Genomic DNA, 24,602 nt, shown 5'->3' with positions numbered 1-24,602 from the left:
AAATAATGGTGATATTTGCAAAAATGTGAAAGTACTGGAAGTATTATTATACAGGGTGGAGGGAAAGATAGGCACAAAATAAGAGACATTGTCACAACTGAAGTTAAAAAAATTCTAAGTGTATTTAATGTGCATTTAACATCAGTTAACAAAATGTAGTCAATTTCCTCCAGACTGTCTAAATAGTATTTGTAAATAAACTAAATGTATTTGCTTCACATTTTATGAGAAACATCCTGGCTCTGAAATAAAATGAAGTGTAAAACTATCATTAAATAGTATTAAATTATATTAATTTTTATCATGGGACCACATACTCAGAAAAAGTGAAACAGTCATTCTCTGTAAACATCTTCAATTCTTCAATCTTTAAAACAAAGGGGCAGTATGCCAATTATACAGTAATTAGAACTAAATATACAAGAAGACAGAATAGCCATGAGTAAACACAATAGAACTTTAGTATTCATTCAGCACCCCTCCATCTATCCACATCCATATATCTGCAGCAAAAAGTACAAACTAAGTTATTAGCATTTGTAGGATCTTGGACTTAAGATAGGAAACCTCACTGTTCTCTCTGGTACTCTCTGGTACTGTCTCCAAACACCAGCTTTTTCTATCCCGCAAGGAATAGATGCTGACTCTATCCAGCCATGTGAAGGAAAGGAGGAGTCCTCAGAACAGAACTGAACAGGCTAAATGCATACAAGCGTAGGTGGCTATGTTGGCCCAAAGGACAGAAGTCTGAAAATCCATCAGCATACTGGATATACTGTTAGTCTTGTTGAATGATTTTTTTTTTCATTTTAAGGATTGGTTTTCTTTGTGTGGATGGGGAGGAATCATTGAAAACTGAGGGTAATATAAAACCAAAAGATATTAATTTTTTTTGATTGAAGGAGGTTTTTTTTTTTGTCATTCTTGCTAGTAACCTTATTGTGTGTTTTAAAATTATACCTATATTTTTGTGTGGACTAGCTGAAATAATCATAAATTTAAATCTGCTCATTAACCATTTGTGTGATATAATAAGCACCCTTCCTTTCTTAATTGACCATTTATCTACTAACAAGACTTGCTAATTATATCTCATTTTCTTTACAGAGTATTCATCTTCATATATTTATTTACTGCTTTTGAAAAAAAACATGAACGGAGCTATTTCATTTCATATTAAAATGTTTATTGAAATGACACTAAGATTAAACATTCAATGGTATACAATCAATGACAATTAGGGGATTTAAAAACATTATTTGGAGTGACTATATATAGGCTAAAAATGTAGCATAAATTTTATAAGGAGACAAATAGCCTTTTGTGCTACAGTAGTAAATTCATTTTTTCTAACCATCATTCAGAAAATAGCCTACTATTGTACACAAAAATTGCACTGAAAAGGAAAATATATTGCACATTCTTTTAAAATATCCCTTTTTCCCAAGCTTTCATAATCATTAATGCTTTTAAAATTCATTTAAAATTCATTTTGATTCACATATATATACATATAAATATGAATTGGATTTATGTATATTCATATGTGCACTATTTCACTATTACATAGCACAATGGAAACAGTACTGCATTTTGAGTCAAAAACCTTGGTTTGTGGGTCCAATGTGAACCCACAATTCAAGGTCTATTGTATATATGTTGTATATTTACATATTGTTTGTGTACATACATACATATATATATATGTATATATATATACGTATATATATATACGTATATATGTATATATATGTATATATATATGTATATATATATATATATACATATATATATATGTATATATATATATATATATATATACGTATATATATGTATATATACGTATATATATACGTTATATATATACATATATATATATATATATATATATATATATATATATATATATATATATATATATTTAGTGAGGCAACCAAGTTAAGTTAATTGCTCAGGGTCACATAGCTAGTGAGTACCATGTGTCTGAGGCTGGATTTGAACTCAAGTCCTCCTGACTCCAAGGTCAGAGATCTATCCACTATGCCACCTAGCTGCCCCCATAGACATAAATTTTTATACATGCATATACACACATATATGGTAGGAGCAATTCAGAGGATCAAGCTTTGTTACTTTCAACTGTGTGATCTTAGTCAAGTTACTGAACCTCTCAAGATCTCACTCTTCTCATCTTCAAAGTGAGAGTGCTGGATGAAATGTATTCTAAGTTTCTTTCCAGATATAAATCTTTTTTTCCCACTTAGTAATATTTTATTTTTTCCAATTACATATAAAGATAGTTTTCAACATTCACTTTTATAAGATTGAGTTCCAAATATTTTTCTCTCTCTCCTCCCTGTTCCCCAGGATAGCAAGCAATCTGATATAGGCTATAAATATGCAATCATATTAAACATATTTCCATGTTAGTCATATTTTGAAAGAAAAATCAGAACAACAGAAAGAAAAAAAACTAGAAAAGACCATGATTTGATCCACATTCACACTCCATAATTCTTTCTCCGTATATGGATAGCATTTTCCTTCATGAGTTTTTGGAATTGTCTTAGATCTTTGCATTGCTGAGAAAAGCTAAGTCTATCAAAGTTGACCATCACACAAAGTTGTAATTACTGTGTACAGTATTCTCCTGGTTCTGCTCACTTCACTCATGTAAATCTTTCCAGGTTTTTCTGAAATCTGTCTGTTCATCATTTTTTATAGCACAATAGTATTCCATTACATTCATATACCACATCTTATTCAGCCATTCCCTATTTGATCATTATCCCCTCAGTGTCTAATTCTTTCCTACCACAAAAAGTTACTATAAATATTTTTATACATGTAGGCCCTTTATCCTTTTTTAATGATTTCTTTGGAATTTCTTTGGAATACAAACCTGGTGGTGGTATTACTAGTCCAAGGGTATGCACAGTTTGATTGCCTTTTGAGCATAGTTCCAAATTGTTCTCCAGAACGGTTGGATCAGTTCACAACTCCACCAAGAATGCATTAGTGTTCCAATTTTCCCGCATCTTCTCAAACATCTATCATTTTCCTTTTTTTTTTTTTATCATATTACCCAATTGCACAAGTGTGAGATGATAGCTCAGAGTTGTTTTAATTTGCATTTCTCTAATCAATAATGATTTAGAACATTTTTTGTTTGATTGTAGATAGCTTTGATTTCTTCATCTGAAAACTGTTCACATCCTTGGACCATTTATCAATTGGGAAATGACTTGTATTCCCATATATTTGACTCAGTTCTCTATATGTTTGAGAAATGAGGTCTTTATGAGAAACACTGGCTGTAAAAGTTATTTCCAAGATTTCTGTTTTCCTTCTAATCTTGATTACATTGGCTTTGTTTGTACAAAAGTTTTTTTAATTTAATGTGATCAAAATTATCCATTTTGTGTTTCATAATGTTCTCTATCTGTTGTTTGGTCATAAATTCTTCCCTTCTCCATGGATCTGATAGGTAAAATATTCCTTGCTCTCCTAATTTGCTTGTGGTATCACTCTCTATGTCTAAATCATGTACATATTTTGACCTTATCTTGGTATATGGTGTGAGGTGTTGGTCTATGCCTAGTTTCTTCCATACCATTTTCCAGTTTTCCTAGCAGTTTTTTTTTTATCAGATAGTGAGTTCTTATCCAAGAAATCAAAGTCTTTGGGTTTATCAAACAGTAGATCAGTGTAGTCATTGACTACTGTGTTTTGTGTAGCTAACCTATTTCACTGATCCACCTGTCTCTTAGCCAGTACCAAATGGATTAAATGATTGTTGCTTTATAATACAATTTTAGATATGATATGACTAGGCCACCTTCTTTTGCATATTTTTTCATTAATTCTCTTGATATTCTTGATCTTTTGTGCTTCCAGTGAATTTTATTCTTGATTTTTTCTAGCTTTATAAAATAATTTTTGGTTAATTGATTGGTATGACACTGAATATGTAAATTAATTTAAGAATAATTGTGATTTTTATTATATTAGCTCAGGCTACCCATGAGCAACTGTTATTTATCCAATTTAGAGCTGGTTTCATTTGTATGAAAAATGTTTTGTAATTTTATTCATATAGTTCCTGGGTTTATTTTGGCAAGTAGACTCCCAAATATTTTATATTGTCTACAGTTATTTGAAATGGAATTTCTTTTTCTATCTCTTGCTGCTGAACTTTGTTAGTAATATATAGAAATGCCAGTGTTTCATGTGGGTTTATTTTGTATCGTTCAACTTTGTTAAAATCATTAATTATTTTAAGTAGTTTTTAGTTGATTCTATAGCATTCTCTAAGTATGCCATCATATCATCTGCAGAGTCATAGCTTTGTTTCTTCACTGCCTACTCCAATTGCTTCCAATTCTTTTTCCTAAAGCTAACATTTCTAGTACAATATTGATTAACAGTGCTGATAATGAACATACTTGTTTCATCCCTGATCTTATTGGGAAAGCTTCTCTCCATTAAATATAATGCTTACTGATGGTTTTAGATTGAAGCTGCTTATCATTTTAAGGAAAACTCTATTCCTATGTTCTCTAGTGTTTTGAATAGGAATGGGTGCTGTATTTTGTCAGAAGCTTTTTCTGCATCTATTGGGATAATCATATGATTTCTGTTAGTTTTATTATTGATATGGTCAATTATGCTGATTGTTTTCCTAATATTCAACCAGCCCTGCATTTCTGATATAAATTCCATCTGGTCATAGTGTATTATCTTTGTGATAATTGCTGTAATCTCTTTGCTAATATTTTATTTAAAATGTTTGCATTAATATTCATTAGTGAAATTGGTCTGTTATTTTCTTTCTCTTGACTCTTTCTGGTTTAGTTATCGGCACTATATTTGAGTCATAAAAGGAATTTTGTAGGGCTCCATCTATTTTTAAAAATAGTTTATATAGTATTGGAATTAATTGTTCTTTAAATGTTCGAAGAATTCACTCATTTTCTTAGGGAGTTCATTGATGGCTTGCTCATTTTTTTTCCTGAAATGGGATTAAGTATTTTGCTTCCTCTTCTATTAATCTGAACAATTTATATATTTTTAAAATATTCATCCATTTCACTTAGATTGTCAGATTTATTGGCATACAGTTGGGAAAAATATCTCCTAATTATTGCTTTAATTTCCTGTTCATTGGTGGTGAATTCACCCTTTTAATTTTTTATACTGGTAATTTGGATTTCCTTTCTTTTCTTAAATCAAATTAATCAAAGGTTTTTGTCTATTTTATTGGATTTCCCCCCATAAAACCAGCTCTTAGTTTTATTTATTAGTTCAATAGTTTTCTTGATTTCTATTTGATTAATCCCTCCTTTGGTTTTCAGAATATCTAATTTGATATTTAATTGGGGATTTTTAATTTGTTCTTTTTTATAGCATTTTTAGTTGCATGCTCAATTAATTGATTTCTCCTTTCTCTATTTTATTCATGTATTTAGAGATATAAAATTTCCCCAAAAAAACTACTTTGACTGCATCCCATAAGTTTTAGTATGTTGTCTCCTTATTGTCATTTTCTTTGATAAAATTATTGTTTCTATGATTTGTTGTTTGACCCACTCATTCTTCAGCATTAGATTATTTAGTTTCCACTTAACTTTTAGGCTATCTTTTCATGGCCTTTTATTTTATGTAATTTTTATTGCATCATGATCTGAAAAGGCTGCATTTAATATTTTTGCCTTTCTGCACTGGATTGTGAGGTTTTTATGCCCTAATACATGGTCAATTTTTGTCTAAGTGCCATGTAACACTGACAAAAATGTATAATCTTTTCTATCCCCATTCACTTTTTTCCAGAGGTCTATCCTATCTAAGTTTTCTAAAATTCTATTCACTTCCTTAACTTCTTTCTTGTTTATTTTATGATTAGATTTATCTAGTTTTGAGGGGGGTTGAGGTCCTCCACTAGTATAGTTTTGCTATCTATTTCTTCCTGTAACTCACCTAATTTCTCCTCTAAGGATGTGGACCTTTTGGTGCATATATGTTTAGTACTGATATTACTCCATTGTCTAAAGTACCTTTTAGCAAGATATAGTTTACTTTATCTTTTAATTTGATCTATTTTTTGCTTTTGCCTTGTCTGAGATTAGGATTACTAACCCTAATTTCTCCTTACTTCAGCTGAAACATAATAGATTCTGCTCTGCCCTTTCGCTTTTGCTCTCTGCTTCAAATGTTTTTCTAGTAAATGACATATGTAAATATATAAACCAGAAATCTGGTTTCTATCCACTCTGCTATCTTCTTTTGTTTTATGGGAGAGTTCATCCCATTCACATTCACAGTTGTGATTACTGATGGTTTCCTTTTCTATATTCTATTTCCCCCCCCATTTATACTTTTCTCTCCTTTCACCTTTTCCCTCCTCACCAGTGTTTTGCTTCTGACCACTGGTCCCCTCCCTTCTTTCAGCCCTCCCTTCTTTCAGCTCCACTCCCTTTTCTTTTTCCTTTCTCCTACTACTTCTGCCCACCCTTCTGTCCTCCTTTCTATCTACCCCCCTCCTTTTTCTCTCACCTTTCTCCTCCTTCTTCACTATAGGGTCAAATAGATTTCTATAACCAACTGAGTGTGCATGTTATTCCCTCTTTGAGCCAAATCCATTGAGAGTAATGTTCAAACATTGCTCACTCCCTTCTTTCCTTCTGCTGTAATAGGTGTCTTGCACCTCTTCATGTAATGTAATTTACCTTATTCTGCCTCCCCATTTCCTTTTATCCAAGTTTAATTCTTTTTTTCACCCTTAATAATTTTTTATATCATCACATCAAAGTCAACTTCTACCTAAACTCTCTGTCTATGTACACCCCTTCTAACTGTCCTAAGAAAGATAACAGTTCTCAATAGTTTCAAGCATCACCTTCCCATTTAGGGATATGAACAGTTTAACTTTATTGAATAAAATGTTGGGGTTTTTTTGTTTCCTGCTTATCTTTTTTATGCTTCTCTTGAGTCTTGTATTTGAAGATCAAATTTTCTGTTCATCAGTGGTCTTTTCATCAGGAATCATTGACAGTTTCCTATTTCATTTTTTTTTTAAATTTTAGCCTCAAACAGCAGACCTCGAATACAGAATAGAGAAAAGAAAAAAAATCATAAGCTTAAATATTGAAACTAAAATACAAAGTAAGAAAAGAAAGAAAAAATGTCGTGTGCATAGCAGAATGTGAGAAAGTATTCATTATATGTAGTGATAAATTTTCTTTTCAAGAAAGCCTGTATGATAAATACTATATGTCGTGTTGAGAGCTGTACATTTTTCTTTGCTTCCTTGTAAGTTTTCTTAACTGTGTTCTCTGCTGTGTACTTTTTATTTTGTTCTTTTCCCCCTTCTTTACTCACAGAAAGGTACAATTAAGCACAGATATATTTATATATTGATTTAGATACATACAAACACATACACATAGACATATACTTTACTTAACTACTGATCTTGGCTTTTATGTTTGTGCATATCTCTTATTCCTTATCCCTCCTGACTCCTCTACTTTACTTTTACCTACTACCTTACCCTCCTATTACTTAGCCTATTCCCTCTCCAAGGATATCTTCCCTATCCTCCCATTCTCAAAAATCTAAACACACTTCTATAATCCCCTATAACATATTCCCTCACCCTCCCCTCTAGAGATTCCTCCCTTCTCTTTTCTCCCCTCCCTACTGCTTTACCATTTTTTCTTCTGAATTTAGAAGACCTTTATACTGCTTTAAGTATATATATATAGATAGATAGATATAGATATAGATATAGATATAGATATAGATATAGATATATAGATATAGATATATATGTATATGTATGTATAGATAGATAGATAGATAGTTACCTCTTAAAGCTATTTGTGATGAAAATAGGTTACCAAAACCCTACTCCTCCATCTAATTTCTCTGTGTAATTTCTCTGTCTCTTGCACCTAATTTGCATAAAATAATTACTCTTTTTATTTGTTCCTAAGTGGTTTTACTTTTAAAAGTCAAATCATGCCTGCCCCAATCTTTCTTACAAACTACCCAATTACTTATGACATTTTCACATTTTACATATATAAAAGGTAAATGATCTCTTCATTGAATCCCTTGTAACAGTCTTTGATATGTACCTTATGTTTCTCTTAGCTCTTATATATCAAATCTTCTGTTAAATTCAGGATGATGTTGTTTTGTTTTTTTTAACAAAATCCTGCAAGTCTGACAGTTGATCAAATGTCCACTTTTTTTCATTCAAGATTATGTTCAACTTTGTTGGGTATGTTATTTTCAGCTGGAACATCAGTTCTTTTGCTCTTTAATGTATAGTGTTCTAAGGCCTGTGGTCCTTTAATGTCTCTGCTGCAAGGTCTTGTGTGATTCTAATTGTGGCACTATCATATTTAAATTTTTTTCTTGTTGCTCTTAATATTTTACCCTTGAGATGGGCATTTGGGGATTTGACTATTGTATTCCTATGAGTTTTTAAAGGATCTCTTTCAGTTGATGATGGGTGGATTCTTTCTATTTCTGCTCCCCTTCCACTTGTGCTAATGCTTCAGGACAACTTTATTTAATTATTTCTTGAATAATTGTATCAAGATTCTTTTTTGATCATAGCTTTCAGGTAGTCTGATTATTCTTATGTTTTCTCTTCTTGATAAATTCTCCAGATCAGTTGTTTTCCTTGTAAGATGTTTCACTTTCTTTTCTATTTTTTCATTGTTTATATTTTGTTTAATTGTTTCTTGGTCTCTTATAAATCACTGGCTTTGCCTTCCCCAATTCTAATTTGCGATTTCCCTCCTTAAGATTCTGGATCTCCTTTTCTAATCGGTTGACTTTCTTTTCATAATCTTCTTGTTTTTCTTGAATTATAATTTTCTTTTTTTTTAGTTTTTCCTCAATCTCTGTCATTTGATTTTTAAAGTTCTTTTATGAATTCTTTTTGGGCAGGTGACCATTTGACATTACTCTTTGGGGTAGAAGAGGGTTCCTTTGCTTCAATATTCTCCTCTGAAGATGAGCCCCAGTCTTCTATATTCCCATAACGTTTTTTGGGGCAAGGCAATTGGGGTTAAATGATTTGCCCAGGATCATACAGCTAGTAAGTGTCAAGTGTCTGCTTTAAGATCGGATTTGAACTCAGCTCCTCCAAGCTGTTGACTCTCTCTTGCTTACCACTCATTTCTTTTCTCAATTTTTCTTCTACTTCTCTTATTTGACTTTTAAAATCCTTTTTGACCTTTTCAAAGAGGCTTTTGTTCTTGAAATGAATTTATATTGCTATTGAGGCTTCACATGTTGGTATATTGAGAATGTTGCCCTCTTCTGAGTTTATGATTTGATCTTCCTGTCACCATAGTAACTTTCCATGTTTATTTTTGGCTCTTGCTCATTTTTTGGCCCATTTTGTAGCTTTTAAAGCTGAGCTCTCCTACTGGGGCACAAAGGGCAGTTTCCCAAGGTTCTTGTGCTTGGGGCCAGGGGCCTGGATACTGGCTTTGTGTGCTGGGGCCTCAGGTACTGGCAACTTGCTCACCACACTAGGGTGGCCTGGCCTAGTCATGGCTGTTGTTGCCTGGTTTCCAGGGCCAGCAACTTGCCTTCTTCACTGGTGCTAGAGGTCTCACAACTGGCCTGCTTAGCCACTGGTTTGCTGAACCAGACCTGAGGGGCCTCAGGGTTTTTTTAAGCTTGCATTTTGTATTTTATTTTTCTCCAGTTACATGTAAGAACAATTTTTAACATTGGTTTTTAAAACTGTGAGTTGCAAATTCTGTCCCTTCCTCCCTCCCCACCCTGCATTCCCACTGAGAAGGCAAGCAATTCCATACAGGTTATACACATATAGTCATACAAATAATATTCACAATATTCATGCTGTGAAAGAAAACCCAGACAAGAAAAAAACTCAAGAAAAATAAAGTAAAAAAATAAACTTTAAAAATGTGCTTTAATCTGTAAATAATGTATATTGCAGTCTGTATTCAGAATATCAGTTTCTTCTCTGGGAATGGATAACATTTTGCATCATAAGTCCTTCAGAGTTATTTTGGATTACTATATTGCTGATAATAGCTAAGTCATTGACAGCGGATCATTTTACAATATTGCTGTTACTTTGTACACAGTATATTTCACTTTGCATCAGCTCATGCAAGTCTTTCCAGGTTTTTTTTTTTCAGCCAAAGACAAAGTTTATTAGAACATCCATCATATTGGGCAGACTCTTAAGGAGTCTGAACATTAATAAGCTATTGGCTACATTTTAAGAATCTGAGCAGTGGCTAGATTATTAAGAATCTGAGCAGTAGCTTGATTATAAGAATCAGAGCATCTTAACAGAGATAAGGTGGACCTTATATACAGAAGGACTATGGGAGGGATCTAGGAGTGGCCAAGTAGTCTATGAGGTAATAGAATGCCAGGGACCTGGACGAAGTAATCAAGGGAGAATGGAGCTTAGCTAAGATTAAGGGTGGGAAATGGCCAGGGGCCTTAGGGAGGTAAAACAGTGGAGGGCCAGGCTAGGTTAAGGGTAACAGAAATTGCCATAATGAAAGGCCAGTTGATGGGATTATGGCCTCAGGGGAGCAACAGAGATTTGGCCATGTGCGAAAGTCCAGGGTTTTTCCTTTTTGGGGTCTAGATCCCATCCTTATCACTCCCCCCTCAAACAAATGGGACCCAAATTCTTTTGGTGTAAGGGGCTAAGATCTCAGCTTCTGAAACTGCTTCCTGCTAGCAATAGGGGTAGCTGTCCCTGCCTCAAGAGGAGGTTGACTGGAACTGAGCACAGGCTGCATCCAAGGAATGATGGCAAGACATTGGCTGGTGCTTGCTGTTTGCTACCCACTGTAGGTGAATGATCTGTAGTCTGGAAGACACAAATCTGACAGAAAAGACTGCAGGACCAAGATATAAAGCAGGGACTAGATTTAGGGCCCAAATGAGAGGATAAAACATCCTTAGCTCTGTTTGGATTCAAATAATTCAGTTTTGCAACCATGCAGTATCAAATCTACCTCATAGCCAGACTCAGAAACAGACAGGTGGGTAGCATTCCCTTTCAAAGGAACATTATGGGAAAACTGAGCCAGGAGGACCCCATCTTAGACTGAGGCTAAAATTGTTCTCTCAGCTTTTTCCCAATGCTGACTTCCCACCAGTATCACGTTCTCTTGGAGTAGCTTGTGGCATTTCTCAGATGGTGGATTATTGATTTGTTGATGGATTAGGGTTGATGGATTGATTGATCCATTAGACAATTCAAAATAAAATCATGAGCTTTTTTACCTCAAGCAGTAAGTTTCACTTATCACAGCTTAGGAAAATCTTTTACATCTCAAACTTAAATTTGTCCTGGTGTAAAAAGCCAATCAGAGATTATTCCTATATACTTGCAAATTTTCAGCAAGACAAAACCCAGACAAGCTTTTTTGCAAGTTTACACATTAAAACAATGACCAACAATAGCCAAATTATTTTAACAGTAACCAAATTATGAAAAGTTGCTTCACATAACTGATACAAAAAGTTCACCAATTTGAAATTGAAACAAACCCATTACCGCTCAGGTGACTTCAGTTTTGTTAAATCCATTTCCAAATTACTTTACACAGAGAATCAACATCTCATCATTAACAGTTAAAATAACTTTAAAAGTGTGCTTACCCAAGTTTGGGGGCTAGCTTCATTACCTTGACAGGATGTGCTGAACCCGGCTGATGCTTCTAGGCAAAAGTTGCCCTAGGGCCCAAGGCCATTGCCAAGGGGACCCACACTGTAGCTGCTGCCCCTTCCCTTCCTTCCTTTCCCAGATGTGGGAGGGTAAAATCAAAGGTAAAGGGTAAAGAGTGAAACTCTCTTCTCCCATGAAAGGGGTTAACAGATAACCTCTTGATTCCAGGGAAGAGAGTGGGAGAAAGGAGTGACCAGGGTTGTAAGGAGGAGTTTCAAAACTCCTTAATGATCAATCACAAAAACTCCAGAATCTTGCATTAGCTGTTCTAACTTTTCCCTGTAACCTCCATGAAGGGGGATTCAGGGGTATAGAGGGGAGTAAGTAAGCCTCAGGGAACCAAAAAGCAACTGTAGTTTTCCCCAATTCTCTAGCACCGAGAGAATTAACAGAATTGGGCATGCACTTCTTGATAGGGTATCCATCCTTGTCCTCTGTGCTGCAGAAGGTGTATCCGGATCCATGGCCTAGAACCAACCCAGTGGACCAAGAGCCTGAGAGCATCAAGATGAGTGTGAGACAGCCTCATAACTGTCTGCCTGAAAAGCACCTCCAAGCCTTGGTGCTTGGAGAGCAACCCTAACTGCAGAGCAAGAAAGGAGGGGAAGCTTACATACCTTCCAGGTTTGGCCAGAGAAGAACTTGGGGTTAGGCAGTTTCCCCAATACGGGCCACCAAAAGGTTGAGGTTTAGGGGTGCTGGAACCCCAAAATCAGAATATACAGATCCTGCCTAAAAGAATTCAACCCCAGCCAAAGACAAGATTTATTAAAACATTGTTCATGTTGGGCAGACTCTTAAGGAGTCTGAACATTAGTAAGCTATTGGCTAGATTTTTAAGAATCTGAGCAGTGCTTAGATTTTAAGAATCTAAGCCCATGGCTAGATTATAACAATCAGAGCCTTTCCAGGTTTTTATGAGAGCATCCTGCTCATCATTTCTTATAGTACTATAGTATTCCATCATTATCACATACGACAACTTGTTACTCCATTCTATCTCTCCTTTTTTCTTTCTCCCAGTACATTCCTCTCTCACTCCTTAATTTTATTTATATAGATATCATCCTTTCATATTCAACTCACACCTGTGCCCTCTGTCTATATATGTTCCTTCTAACTACTCTAGTAATGAGAAAGGTCTTATGAGTTAAAATATCATCTTCCCATGTAGGAATATAAATACTTTAACTTTATTAATTCCCTTATGTTTTCATTTTCCTGTTTACCTTTTATGCTTCTCTTGAGTCTTGTATTGGAAAGTCAAATTTTCTATCCAGCTCTGATCTTCAAGAAGCTTGAAAGTCCTCTATCTCATTAAATATCTATTTTTCCCCTGAAGGATTATACTCAGTTTTGCTGGGTAGGTGATTCTTAGTTGTAATTCTAACTCCTTTGCTAGAATATCATATTCCAAGCCTTCTGATCCTTTCATGTAGAAGTTTGCATTATCTTGTATGATAAATCTTGTATTGTCCTGACTATGGCTCGACATGCTTGAATTATTTCTTTCTGGCTGTTTGGAATATTTTCTCTTTGATCTGGGAACTCTGGAATTTTGCTATAATATTCCTGGCAGTTTTCGTTTTGGGATCTCTTTCAGGAGGTGATCAGTAGATTCTTTCAATTTCTATTTTATCTTCTGGTTCTAGAATATCAGGGCAGTGTCCCTTGATAATTTCTTGAAGGATGATATCTAGCCTCGTTTTTTGATCATGGCTTTCAGGTAGTCCTGTAATTTTTAAATTGACTCTTCTGCATCTATTTTCCAGGTCAGTTGTTTTTCCAATGAGGTATTTCACATTGTCTTCTATTTTTTCATTCTTTTGGTTTTGCTTTACAATTCCTTCATTTCTCATAAAGTCACTAGCCTACAGGCATATATGTATGATTATGGGAAAATAGTTTATAAATGTATATTTTATAATTTTATTAATATGATATTGCACCTTGTTTTTATGGCCTTCAATGGTCACTTGCTTTCAGAAAAATTTTCTGATGTTTCAGAAGATACAAATGTTGGACATGAGGTCAATTTGACAATGGATATGCTTTAAGGATGCTTCAAATTTCTCAAGAACCAAAATAAGCAATGGACTGATTGCACTGATATAAAATATTCAATAAATCAATATTACTTAAATGCTTGCTTTGTGCCAGGCACTGTTTTAAGTACTAGGGTTACAAAAAGAGGCAAAAGACAGTCCTGGCCCTAAGGAGCTTGCAATGAAATAGAGTAGGAAAAATGCAAACAAATATATACAAGGCAAAGTTATTCAGGATAAATAGAAAGTAATTGTCAAAGAAAAGGTGGCAGAATTAAGAGGAGATGAGGAAGTGTTCCAGTAAAAGGAAGGATTTTATTTGGGACTTAAAGGAAGCCAGGGAGATCAGTAGGCAGCACAGAGGGTAGAGAATGTTCCAGGTATGGGGGACAGCCAGGGAAAATGCCTGGGCCCAAGAGCTTGAGTATCTTATTTACTTAATGGGCAGGAGGCCAGGGTTACTATATCAAAGAGTAAATTTCAGGGAGTAAGGTATAAGAGGATGAGAAAGGTAGAAGGGGGCTAGATTATAAATGGGTTTGAATGACAAATAGAGCATTTTGTGCTTGATCTTTGAGGCAAAAGGGAGCCCCTAAATTTCTCAAGTAGGAGTGGGGGTGGGGTTAATATGGTCAGACCAGTACTTCAAGAAAATTGGGTTATTCATTTAGTGGAGGATGAATTGTAGAGGTGAGAGACTTGAGGCAAGTAGACCCACTAGTATGCTACTACAACAATCCAGGCATAAAGTAATAAGGGCCTGCACTAGAATGGTGGCAGTGTTAAAGGAAAGACAGTGGCATATTTGAGAGATGTTACAAAAGTGAAATCAGCTAGCCCTGCCAGCAGATTGAATATAGGGGGTGAGAGATAGTGAAAATGACAGGATAATTATTAAATTCTGAGTTTGAGGGAGTGGGATTATGGCATTATGCTTTTCGGTAGTAGGGAAAGTAGGAGGTGTGAAGAGTTTAGAAGAAAAATTCAGTTTTAGACATGTTAAGTTTAGGATATTTAGCTCTAGATCTCTGAAAGGAAATTGGAGATACAAGATTAGAGGTCAAAACAGGATTTCTGACAGAATAGGTAGGCTTGAGAATTATTATCATAGAGATGGCAGTTAAATCCATGGGAGCCAGTGAGATCACCAAATGAAGTAGTTTAGAGGGAGAACAAAAGAGGGTCCAGGACAGAATCCTGAGGTACATTCACCTATACTTAGAAGGCATGATCATTAAGAGAATCCAGCAAAGGAGACCAAGAAGGATTGGTCAAATAGGTAGGAGAGAGTGTTGTTCTGAAAACCTAGAGAGAAGATATCAAGTAGGAGAAAGTAATACAGTGTCAAAGACTGCAAAGGGGTCAAGGACAATGAGGATAGAGAAAAGGAAAGTTGAATGCTGCAGAGCTGGCTCCAGTTGTGGTGCTGGAGAAGACTTTTGAGAGTCCGTTGAACAGCAAGGAGGTCAAATCAGTCAATACTTAAAGAAATTAATTCATGCTATTCACTGGAAGGTTGAATACTGAAAATGAAGCTTAAATACTTTGGCCACATAATGAGAAGATGGAACTCATTGGAAAAAAAAAAACCTGATGTTAGGAAAGATTGAAGGAAAAGGTAAAAAAGGATCACAGAAGGTAAGATGGATAGAGAGTATGTCAGAAACAATGAACATGAAATTGGACAGACTTTGAGAGACAGTGGAGGGCCTGGTGTTTTATGGCCCTTGGAGTCATGAAGAGCTAGACATGTCTGAAAAACGAAAATTTTGCTACAAGAGAAAGACTCAAGACAAAACATTTTTTAAAAGATCCAATTATAATGAATAATGTTTGCTTTACTCTTAAATACTTTTCTGATGATATTTAGGATATCATGCCTATTCAGTGCCAGTGAACACCTCATATTCATTGGCACTGAAAAGAATTGAAGAATTCTCTGCTAAATGTTTTAAGAAATCAGTTTAACAGTAAAGCAAGACTCTTATCTAAAGGAGTGCAGGCCAGCATACCCCAATGGACAAACAATCACAGCAGATGTGTTTCTCCATAAACTTGTGACATGGGGGCATATGGAAATCCAGCTTGGATGTTGACATATTGAAGTGTCTCAAAATCACAGAACAGCTGTGTGTGCAACATGACATTGAAGTTGATCTTGGACATCATTTCATTTGTTGATACTCCTTACTATCCATGCTGCTGCTGCTGCTAGATTTCTTGTGGCTGGAATACTCATCCAGGATGAAGTCCAAACTCTTCTGGTTCAGAAGACAAAATAATTCCTTCTGCTTGGTTACCAGGTCCCAGTTCTCTGTGAACCATTGCTTCAGCTCCTTGGGGATCTCTACTTCTACTTCTGCCTTAACACTGAGACCCATTTTTTTCTTGGCACTGGCATTGTCCACCTGGATCTGCTTTTTGTGTGAGGGCCAAGAGGAAGCCCAGCTGGTGTTGCCTTTGCTGGCATCTGCCCCATGCAGCAACCGGGGGAGCCTGTCTTTGACTGTGGCCTTGTGGGCCCTGCGCTGCAGTGACTCAAAGCTACTGCTTTCTTGCCTGAGGCCTGCCCAATGGCTCTTGCAGGTTGGCCTCCAAGTACTTGAGGAAGGGAGAGCCTCAGGAACTCATTTGTCCCATTTCTTATTCCAGCCCATATAGTAGTCACTTGTTCTTTGGCCTGGACTTCTATGCTCATGCAGTTGGCCTCTTGTACAACAGTGGCCATGGAAGCACAGCAAGCATTCACCCTCTTGGAAGCCCAGATTGGGCTGGGTGGCCTTGCTTACCATCTTTCAACTCACAGTGACAGAGACACATTGACTGAGGTGGAATTCTCTGCAACCATGAATAACAGGCAGCAAGACCAGCAACCACTCAAATTATTATTGTTTTTGTTTTTGTAAACAAAACCAATGTAGCAAAGTTAGAAGAAAAAAAATAAGGGGGGGAGGTTGTAGCAAGTGTCCCTGATAAAGGCCTCATTTCTTAAATATAAATTGAACTGTGTGAAATTTAGAAGAAAAAAAAAGAGCCAATCCATAACTGCTAAATTGTTAAAGCATATGAACAAACTTTTCCAAGGGAGAAATCTAACCTATCAATAATCATTTTAAATGATTTAAATCACTAACAATTAGAGAAATGCAAATTGAAAAAACTCTGAGGTACTACCTCATACTTATCAGATTGGCTAACCTGATAGCAAAGGAAAAAGATAAATGATGTAGGGTACCTGGGAAAATAGGTAGATAATATGTTGTTGATGAAGCTGATGAAGGAAAAGGTGCCTTTTCCTTTTTCTTTGATTTCTTTGGGGTATAGCAGCTCTTTCTGTGGTGGCAAAAAAATGGAAACTGAATGGATGCAGGAATGGCTGAATAATTTACGGTATGTGAAAGTAATGGAACACTATTGTGCTACAAGAAATGAAGGGAATGGATTCAGAAAAACCTGGGACGACTTATATGAATTGATACAAAATGAAGGGAGCAGAACCAAAACAATGTATATAATTACAGCAATATTGTGAAAGACTTAGTAACTGATTAATACAATGATCCACCACAATTCCAAAGGACTCATTATAAAAAAAAAAAGGCTATCTACCTCCAGATAGATAACTGATGGACTCTGATTGAAAATTGAAACATATTTTCCCTTTATTTGTCTTGCTTTTTTTCTCCTCTGAATATCACTAATGTCTCAATTTTTTCATGCATTCCTATGTATAATGGTTATTATATTTCTTGCCTTCTTAGTGAGTGGGGGAGAGATAGAAAGGAGTAGAGAATTTGAAACTGAAAATAAAAATAAAATTCTAAAGTTTCGTGTGTTCAGAAAAAAAGATGCTGTTTAGTTTTAATCACCAGAATATTATGCTGAAATTTGTGAAAGTTTAATGTGACAGTAATATGAATGCTGAATTTTTGCGGGGAAAATCAGTAGTTTTTTGCTATTCAGGTGTGAAGATATTAGGTTTTTTTGGACTGAGTCTGTGATTTTAATAATGTCATAAATTTTCAATGAGAAAACTCTCTCTATCCGTATAAATTGGTACCTACTCTGAAATTTATAATTTATAAACCTAGGGCACTAATGACTTGCATAGAAATATGTAAAATCAGAGGTTGGATTTCACTCTAGTTCTTCTTGACTTCAAAGCAGTCTCTCTATCCACTATGTCATGCTGCCTCTGTTCACCAAGATTCTTATATGTATCATAATACTAATGCAGAAAATATATTGAGAATGAATTATCCTGAAGTTGGTAAAAACTTCTAGTAATAAAGACTATAAAGGAAGATTATAGCTTAGCCTTTCTGATATTTGTATCTTTTATTAGAATACATAGGTGAAAACTTTATGTGAATTAAGTATATTTTTTATATCTTTAGGAAATATGAGTGCCAAACATAGTGGTGGACAACTGTAATTCTTGTTAACAGTGAGGCTGGTGGGTCATTCAAGCTCAGGAGCTCTGAGCTGCAGTAAACTAAGCCCAATACAATTTCTGCTCTATGTCCAGCACCAATATGGTGAGCCCCTTGGAATGGGAAGCCACCAGTCTGACTAAGGAGGAATGAACCAGTCCAAGTCAGAAACTGAATAGGTCAAAGCACCTGTGTGAAACAATGGTGGAATCAGGCCTATGAGAGTGAGAGAGAGAGAGAGAGACAGACAGACAGACAGACAGACAGAGACAGAGAGACAGACAAAGAGAGACAGAGATGGGGGGAGAGAAGGGAGAAGGGAGTGAGGGAGATGGAGGAAGGAAGGAACAAAGGAAGGAAGAAAGAAAGGAAGAAAATATCAGGACAAGTACTCGGCACTGTTTCCTATGCTGATGATCATGGTCTTATCTTAGACTAGGAACCAACTTAAGAAGCAATTGAACCATTTGGCTAATTAACCTTGACAAGCCAGTAGTGCTTCTCTCTTCTCTACTGCAGCACTCAGACCTTATTGAGATATCTATGCCCTTCACATACTTTACAGAAGCTCAGAAATGCTGGCATTTCTCAGTTGAAAGTTTCATGCCACTTTCCTCTGACTTATCCAATGCATCTCTTTTCTATGGTTTTCATAGATGCAATAACATCACCAAGGTACACCCAACGTTTCCAGGTATATACTGTATATATCCAACTACTTTTTCTCTCAGTGATTGGAAAGTGCCAGGTGCCCTCAAAGTGTCTTTCCATTAAAAACTGGTAAAATACAACTAGGCAGATGAAAGCCATCTTCTCCTTATCTTCCTTTGCTTTGGGAATCCAGTAATAGATAGTGTGTAATATTCCCAAGTGTTTTGAACTTTTGGCAAGATGTTCTGGTCTAATTTGGCTCTTTTGTTCAAAGTGTTGTTTGCAGTAGCCTAACAGACTACTGATTAGTGCTGACATGCTGAAGATATTATCTGGATATTGTTGGATATAATGGAGCCAAGGTTGCCCCTTTCCTATTGACACCAACTGCCTCCTTAGCAAACTCCTGACTGATTATGATGGACCTCAGATGTGGGTAGAATTTTTTATTCAGTACTATAAGATTATGCCTTTTTAAAGGATGCAACGATATTTTTCTTAAATATATAATAACTGACTGCTGTGTGTTCATTTAAATATTTATTCACTTTTTCCTCCACAAAAGTTTAACTTTGAACCTTCATGATAGTATATAGGTAACCATGGGTTCTTGAAAATTGTAACAGTGAAATTCTAGTTCTAGTAGTTTATACCATTCTGGAAAGGCTTCAGATGTGAACATGTGCTGTTGAAAGATCAGCCTTGCAGCATGCAAATAGTTTAGTCATCAGTAGGTTGATCTCTAGATAACAAATTCTTTAGCTATGAAAAAGAGTCAGAGGTAGCTAAGTGGTTCAGTGGATAGAACACTATGTGTGAAGTCAGGAAGACTTGATTTAAAATCCAGCTTCCAACACTTCCTAGCTATTTGGCCTGGGATAAATCACTTAACTTCTGTTTTCCTCAGTTTCCTCAACTATAATAGCACCTGCTTCCCAGGATTGTTATGAGGATAAAATGAGACAATATTTGTAGTGCATTTAGTGCAGTACATGGCACATCAAAGGCATTTAATAAGCACATACTTGCTTTACAAAACTATAAAGCAGGGATTTTATTTTGAATTGTCTTTTTATTATTAACTGAAAAATAAATGTTAGCGTAACACATAAAGCAGATTTTAACTGTGGACTTCAATTATGTAGATTGTTGTTTTAAAGAAAGGTATGTTAAATTTAACATAATAGTAACAGAAATGCCTTGCTATTTTTTTGTATCCCTTTATGAACTTCATTCTATTCTCTGTATATTTTTAACATTTCATTGATTCTCTTTTCATTCTTTCTTCTTTTTTTGCATCCTTATCAGTAAGCACCAAGTTCCTTTCCTCAGTAGAAGGCCTCTCTTGTAATAAAGAAATATAGTCAAACAAAATGAAAGCAAAAAACGAAAAATAATCCTCAGTCTTCTATGGCCCTCTTCTGTTTCTTCCTTGATGGCAAACTGACAAAGAAAGGAATGGCAGATGATAATCATACAGTTGTAAGGCCATCCATGAAAATCAACTGAACTATTGACACTTTAAATACAACTTATTTTTTCAAAGACAAATTAGTTGACATACTATGGAAAGAATGAATCATATAAGTATTATTGAGAGGACTTCTGGCAAGATGGATGACTGAGACTTTGCTTAATTAAATCTATCATGAGGAAAGCCTCACTAAACAAAATGAGGAGGTTGACAAAAGAAGATGCAAACCAAAAGGGACCTCAAGTAAAATGGATTATACCATGGAGTAAAAGAAAACTATGTATCAGGAATAATAAAGGAAAAATTGGAATTATCTCTGGTGTGGCTTATAAGATTAATAAAAGAATTAACTAAGAAAAAAATATGGAAGAAGATAAACTTGAGAAAAGGATATTTAGAGCAAATAATATGGAATATCTCTTCAAAAATGAATTAATTGAAAAGAAATTGACATATTGGGAAACTAGAAATGGAGAAAGAACAAGAAATATTCATATGGATATCTGATCTCATCAATGTGTATGTCTCTTCCAATAATGCAAATCATGACCCATCCATGCTTGCTGGTTCAGAAGGAGAGAATTTGAGAACTGACACAATGCAAAAAGGCATCAGAGTTGGGCAGTGTAAAGGAATAACGCTAAATCTGATTGTGTTGGAGACAAGCTTCATGATCCACAATTATGGAAAGGATAAAAGAGGACACATCTCACTCCCTAATTGGTTGGTCAAGTGCCCCTTGGGGTCAGCCTATAGCCTCTTTGAAGTTGGGTCATAGTCCTTCAATAGGCAAAAGCTCTTACTTTGGTGGCTACTGGCATACATCAGAAGGCATATATTTAGAAATGAATGTATACAAAAACAATGTAATAAAATTAAATTGAAACAACAAGTTTGGAAAAAAAATATTTATGATTCCAGGCATCTATCTACTAATGAATACATTCTATAAGTAATTGTTTTAAAAAGATAATGACATTTTAACTTAGAAGACAAATATTATTTGACATCTTGCTTCATGGAATGGTTTATACTACTAGCACATAGAAGTGGAAGAATATGTCTTGTTCAAAGAAAAAGACCTATTATGTGGGAATTAAAAGTTCTTTTGTTCAAAAGAAAAAAAATAAAATGTTGGAAGAAATAGCACTATTTATCAAAAAGTTACACACTTCTTTCAAAAGCCAAATTCATGATTCCATTCCTGGAAATATAGTGGAGTGCATTTGAATGAAAAAAAAGAAATATGGTACTCTCCTAATACAGTATTCTATACATGTATTCATTTAGTCAATAAATAAATTTTATTAATCATCTGCTAATAAATGCTTATTGACTGAATATTTATTGAGAAATTACTAAGCTGAGGAAAAGGCAGCATATAGTCACAGGAAGTTTCAATTCCAAATATCTGCTATAGGCTTTATTGGCCAAAAGTCAAGTATTTGATACTGTCTTAACTTATTAACAGCTGCATCCTTCAAAAAGTTGAAGAATCAATGTAACAAATTACTATCCTGAATTAGAATAGAACTACTAATCCTGATTCAAACAATGTGTCTAGCCCATTGGAGTTGGGGTCTCTGTAGTAGAGTTTGAATGCTTGGCAGTTCAGTTTGAGAAAGGACTTCAGTGTCTGGTACCTTATCTTGCCAGGTGATCTTCTGAATCCTCCTAAGACAATTCAAATGGTAGAGTCAGTTTACTGGCATGGCACTGGTAAATTGTTCAAGTTTCACAGGCATACAATAATGAGGTCAACACAATGGTTCTATAGGCCTTCATATGGGTAGGCAGTCTAATACCCTTCCTCTCCCCCTCTTTCCTATCCAATACTAATTATATTGCTAAGCCACTTCAATAATACTTTCTTTATTGACTCAAATTTCTTATGACATCGACCTTTTAATTTGTTGTCCTGCCAGTCCACAGCTCTGGGTAATGCTTGTGCTTTGTTCCTGCTCCTGAGTTGCTGAATGCTGGTAGAGAAAAATCACAACATGTTATATCTGGATCCTCTATAAATTTGCAATGTCTGTTCTCCTGCCTGGATTCTTATTGTTATACAATATGTCTTCAACTCTTATTGACTCTTTATCACACTCCCTACAGTAGCTATTCAAAACCTCCTTTCATCTCAAGTTCCCAGTACTATCTTCTTCTCCTTCATTCTCAAAAATGTAAAATAACTTTTTTTTTGGCTAGGAAATGGGGTTAAGTGACTTGCCCAGGGTCCCACAGGTAGTACGTGTTATGTGTCTGAGGCCAGATTTGAACTCAGGTCCTCCTGACTCCAGGACCGGTGTTCTATTCACTGTGCCACCTAGCTGCCCCTTCACTTATTACATTTCTGAAAAAATGAAGACTATCTAATAAGAATTACCAAAATTTTAATTCTCTGATAACCTAAATGTACTCATCCATCTTTCTCTCCTTTCCTTCAGTCTCAAAGGAAGAGTGATCCTTTGGGGAGAAAAAAACCCTACCTGTGCTCTTTATCCTATTCCTTCATGTCTTCTTTATGATCTTGCTAAGTATCCAATCTTCCCCATGCATCTTCAATATCTGGCTTTGTACTGTCTCTTTCCTTTCATAACCAAACTCTTAAAAAAAAGAGTACTTTACTGTCCCAATTTCCTTCAGCATGTACTCACTCCTCAACCCTGTTACAGAAGTTTTTGTCTTCACCACTCCATTAAAATAGCTCATTCAAGGTTATTAATGACTTCATTAATAAATTCACTGCTCTTTTTCTGCCCTTTTTTACCTTAACCTTTTTGCATCATTTGATCCTATTGGTTACCCTCTATTTCTTGAAATCCTTTCTTCCTGTAACTCCAGTGTCACAGCACATTTATATTTCTACTAATACCCCAATGACCATACTGCTATATATTTTTCTGGCTCCTGATGATCTTTGGGTGTTCCCCAAAGTTCTATCATAGGACTTCTTTTGTCTCTTGGTAATCTTATTCAATGTTGTGGCTTCAATTAGCACTTATCTACAGATGATTTCCATGTATGTTCATCTACCTTAAGCCTTTCCAAAGAGCTCCAATAGAGCTTTTCCAAAAGTCTAATGTGTATCTCTACTTGGATTTCCTGCCTGCCCCTCAATTCAACATTACTGAAATTGAACTCATTTTTCCCTTTAAATATGCCTTCTAGTATCTCTGTTAAGGGCATCAACACCCTAATCATCCTAATTATTAACCTTGCATGTCCTTGACTCCATATATACAGTCCTAGTTTCTCTCCTAAGCTATACTCATGCATCATCAACTAGTTATCTCACAGACATTTCAAGCTTCACATTTCCAAAACAAAACTTTTTATCTTTTCCCCAAAATCCACTCCCCTTCTGAACTTCCCTATTTCTATGGAGGGCCTCATCATTCTTTCACTCACCTATGTACAAAACTTTGGCATTATTCTTTACTTCTCACTTTTCCTCACCCACACATTTGGTCAATGACCAAATCTTGTGGTACCTATTTCTATGATAGCCCTGGTATCTATTCCTTTTTCTCTACTCTCATGGCCATGACTCTAGTTCAGACCCCTATAACCTCCTACTTATACTATTGCAATGTCCTCCTTGTTGGATTGCTGCATCATCTTTCACCTTTCTAATATAGCTCCACATTGTTGTCAAAGTGATCTGCCAAAAGCACTATACACACATGTGTGTGTGGTGTATGTACATATACATATATACAGTATGTATGCATATCTATGTATATATGATAATGTTCTGCATTTATTTTTAATTTTTAATTTAAATGCCAAAAAATAGTATTTCCATATACACAGAAGAACATAAAGGATTATATGGGAAAAAGAGAAGTATGCAAAACTCTGAATCTCTACTTCATTGTGTTTACATTTGAAAAATATATATATATTAATTTGCATATGTATGTAAAAGATGAATATTATTTTCAAAACTGTCCTGCTTGACAGACTGTGTTTTTTTCTTAACTTTTCACTGTTTTCTTTTGTGCATAATTATTTTTTTCAATGTCCTTGCATTTGGGAATTACTATTGCTAATCCTAACTCCTTAATTAAAAAACAAAAAACAGTGCAATAAGAAAGTGTAATCAAGCAAAATGAATCTACACAGTGGACATGTCAAAAAATGTATCCTTCTTTCTGCATCTTGAGTATATATCCTCTCAGGAGGGTTTTTTATGATAGGTCTTCTGTGATATGGTTAGTCATAGCATTGCTTAGAAATCTTAAGTCTTT

At 35.2% G+C, this 24,602-nt stretch overlaps 1 protein-coding gene and 1 pseudogene across 1 annotated transcript in view; one reads left to right on the top strand and one right to left on the bottom strand.

Annotated features, from left to right (window-relative positions):
- The window catches only part of MDGA2 (MAM domain containing glycosylphosphatidylinositol anchor 2), a 754,553-nt gene that overhangs the window by 451,834 nt on the left and 278,117 nt on the right, over positions 1-24,602 (top strand). The window lies entirely within an intron of this gene.
- Positions 15,675-16,175, bottom strand: LOC110220588 (mortality factor 4-like protein 1; annotated as a pseudogene).

The sequence above is a fragment of the Phascolarctos cinereus genome, unplaced genomic scaffold, assembly GCF_003287225.1.
Source record: "Phascolarctos cinereus isolate Bilbo 61053 unplaced genomic scaffold, phaCin_HiC Scaffold_3;HRSCAF=262, whole genome shotgun sequence".
NCBI lineage: Eukaryota > Metazoa > Chordata > Mammalia > Diprotodontia > Phascolarctidae > Phascolarctos > Phascolarctos cinereus.
This window is presented reverse-complemented; position numbering and strand designations above follow the sequence as displayed.